We start from the raw sequence: 3,255 nt of genomic DNA, 5'->3' as shown, positions 1-3,255 counted from the left end.
TATATATATTTGGAGAGAGGTTTTTGCTATAGGGCACATGCACTCGCCAGACAGACAGAGAGAGACAGAGAGATAGAAAAGCGAGAAATCCCCCCCCAGGGTGGATGGCCACATCGCAATGCCTTCTCCTTCATTCTCCTCTCAGGATCTTGGGCATGCATGTAAACGCGCCTGGTTTGAGTTTTAAGCCACTGGGTCCGGGACTCAAACAGCGGTCAACTACATGGGAGTCCAGCGACATAGCCATTCCGCTAACTGCTGGTTCCTCTCATGACAATATTAAGATGTTCTGTATCCTTATGACTATGTTGATATTTGCATTGACAGTATAAAAATTCATGGTAAAAAGCTTGTGCCTTAATGTGCATCAAGGCAGAGGTACCAAACTGCTTATATTCTTCACTGCCATGCATTTCTGTTAAGAGAAAGAAGAGCAAGAGAATGAGGAGAAGGCAGCTTTACTTAAGAAGGTCTTGATGAAGCAGTGAAATTACTAATTATATCAAAGGCCAACCCTTAAAGTCTTCTTTCTTTTAATACGTTTTCTTCCAAAGAGCATGTGTGCTCACTGGAAAGAGATAGTGAGAGGGAAAGTGAGAAATTACGCCCCCCACCACTGCCAACCCAGGGAGGATGGCCACATTATAATCCCTTCTCCTCCATTCTCCTCCTGGGATCTTGGGCACACATGTACACATACTCAGTGTGAATTTCAAGCTGCCAGGACCAGTACTTGAACTGCAGTCAGCCATGTGGGGGTCTAGCCCTTAACCATCATGCCACCTTCTGGCCTCCCTTGAATTCTCTTTACTAGTCTATGTAATGAAATGGTCAATACACTAAAGCACTTCTGCTGCATTACCAAATACTAAGGGTGGTCTTGGGGAAAAGCTTACATGAATTATTCAATTTCATAGTTGAACTAGCCACTTTTTTTATAAAATAAGATATTTACTTTGAAGAATGACTGGCAGACAAACTACTGTTACTAAAACTTGGTATTTTACAGACATTTTCTCAAAAATGAACAAAGTAAGCTTGTCATTTCAAGAGAAAATCTGGCAATATTTGCTTCTAATGATAAAATCAAGCTTTCAAATAAAAGAATTGGAAAATTGTACATGCTACTGTTGGTATGTCAGCTTCTCAACATGGAAAGCCTTTTCGGATGAGATGGGTGGTATTAATGAATGTATTCTTTTAAAGGTGAATAGTTTTGATTGAAAAAATGAGATGAAAAGATAGCAAAGACTATATTTTTAAAATATGTAATTAACATATTTTCCACAGCAAATTCATTTTCAAATGCTGAGTCATGACCCAACCACTGACTTCATGTTCACATATTTTCTATGTGTTGCAATTTATAAGTTTCCTTGTCATAACACAGTCGAAAAATCCAGGTGATCAACATTTTTAATGTGATCAATAATGACCACATGTTCATGAATCAGATATAACTTAGGCAAATAGGTCCCAACCCTGATCTTAATAAGTAACTGTAATTAGGGCCAGCAGATGGTGTGGAGGTTAAGGCACTGGATCCCACATGACTGACTTTGCAGGTCAAGTCCTGGATACCATGGCTTGAAAAACATCCTAGGAGCCTGTGCGTGTATGCCCCAAATCCCAAGAGCAGAATGGAAGAGAAGGGAAGGCTGTGTGAGGGAAGGCTGTCCTCCTAGGGAATGATTTCTCAGTTTAGTTTCCCTCTCTCTTTTTCTCTTTCCAGAAAGCACACATTGCCTGTAGAGGAAAAAAAAAAAAAAAAGAAAGAAAAGAAACAAAAACAAAACTAATAAGTAACTGCAATAGGATTCTGAGTGGCAGAACTATGGGTGTTCGGTGTGATCACATAGCACTTATCTAGGTTAAGATCTAAATTATTTTATGTTAAGTTTTGTGTTTAGTCATGGACGATGTTGGCAGGTTCACTATCAACAAACTGGAGTTAGTAACACAAATTCAACCTCATTTTCAAAGACATTAATATTTTATTCAGTTGGCTGGTGGTAAGCAGCAGGGGGCATATATAGAAGGCTTTTTGAAAATGATATTATTGTTGATGTAATTTATTCCACAGTAGTACACATAATATGATTGAAGTTCAAAATATCCGTATAGGTATGCTCTTCCTAGAATGAAACCTACAAGATAAATGCTAGTCTAAGGCATATGCACCACCAGGTTCTTCTTCAGCCAGTGAGCACCACATTATCAAAGTCCTTGCAGTTCATTGCCATCGTGGGGTGGAGAGATTGATGATGAGTGATTCTTCACCCTTCTTAGCCTTGTCCTTCCTGGCCTCATTCTGGGTCACAGCTCTATTGAAGGTCACTTTTGCCATGATGTGACCACGTGGGAGGGCTCCAGGCACAGGCTGTACTCCAAGCTGCAGCTCAGCAGCAGTTGAGGCTGCAGTGCCAAACGTAATTTTTTTTTTTTTTTTGAGAGGTTTTTGCTATAGGGCGCGTGCACTTGCCAGACAAACAGAGACAGAGAGACAGAAAATGAGAAATCACCCCCCCCAGAGGGGGTGCAATCCCTTCTCTTCCATTCTCCTCTCAGGATCTTGGGCATGCACGCACACGCGCCCGGCATGAGCTTAAGCCACTGGGTCTGGGACTCGAACCGCGGTTGACTATGTGGGAGTCCAGCGACATAGCCATTACATTAACTGCTGGTCCCCCCGAATGTAATTTTTTGATAATGAAATGTGTCAACATGTGGAAGATCTGCAGTACTCAGTGCAACATTTTCCAAAAGACCAGTACATGATGTTAAAATTGAGGCTTATAGAAGATAATTTAAAAGTGAAAGATAAATCAATGGAAAGATAATTTCACAATGAAAGGTGAATCAATGGATTTGAATGTAATAGAGTACATTAGTACAGCTTCAGATTCTACATTGTAACTGAACTTTAAGAAACTTTTACTTGTCAAGTTTTAGTGTAGTATTAAAGGAGATTACCCAACATTATCTGAAAAGGCGTTTAAGTTACTCCTTCTTTTTCCAGTCATATACCCTTGCAAGACCTGATTATTTTTCTATATGTGTCAACTAGAACAATATGTTACAACAGATTGAACATTCAGGCACTTATGAGAATCCAGCTGTCTTGTATTAAGCCAAATGTAAAAGATACTTTTTACAAAAGTATAAAACAATTTTTTGGAAGCACAGGTTTATAAAAAACAATGTTATTTATGTGAATATGTAATGGGATCATAACTGCTATTTTTAAATGAATTA

General features: G+C 39.2%; 1 pseudogene; it reads right to left on the bottom strand.

Moving 5' to 3' along the window:
- Nucleotides 1-1,339: 1,339 nt before the first annotated feature.
- On the bottom strand, nt 1,340-2,347 carry LOC114009362 (integral membrane protein 2B pseudogene; annotated as a pseudogene).
- Between the last annotated feature and the right edge of the window lie 908 nt (nt 2,348-3,255).

The sequence above is a fragment of the Tupaia chinensis genome, unplaced genomic scaffold, assembly GCF_000334495.1.
Source record: "Tupaia chinensis unplaced genomic scaffold, TupChi_1.0 Scaffold000527_1, whole genome shotgun sequence".
Classification (NCBI taxonomy): domain Eukaryota; kingdom Metazoa; phylum Chordata; class Mammalia; order Scandentia; family Tupaiidae; genus Tupaia; species Tupaia belangeri.
This window is presented reverse-complemented; position numbering and strand designations above follow the sequence as displayed.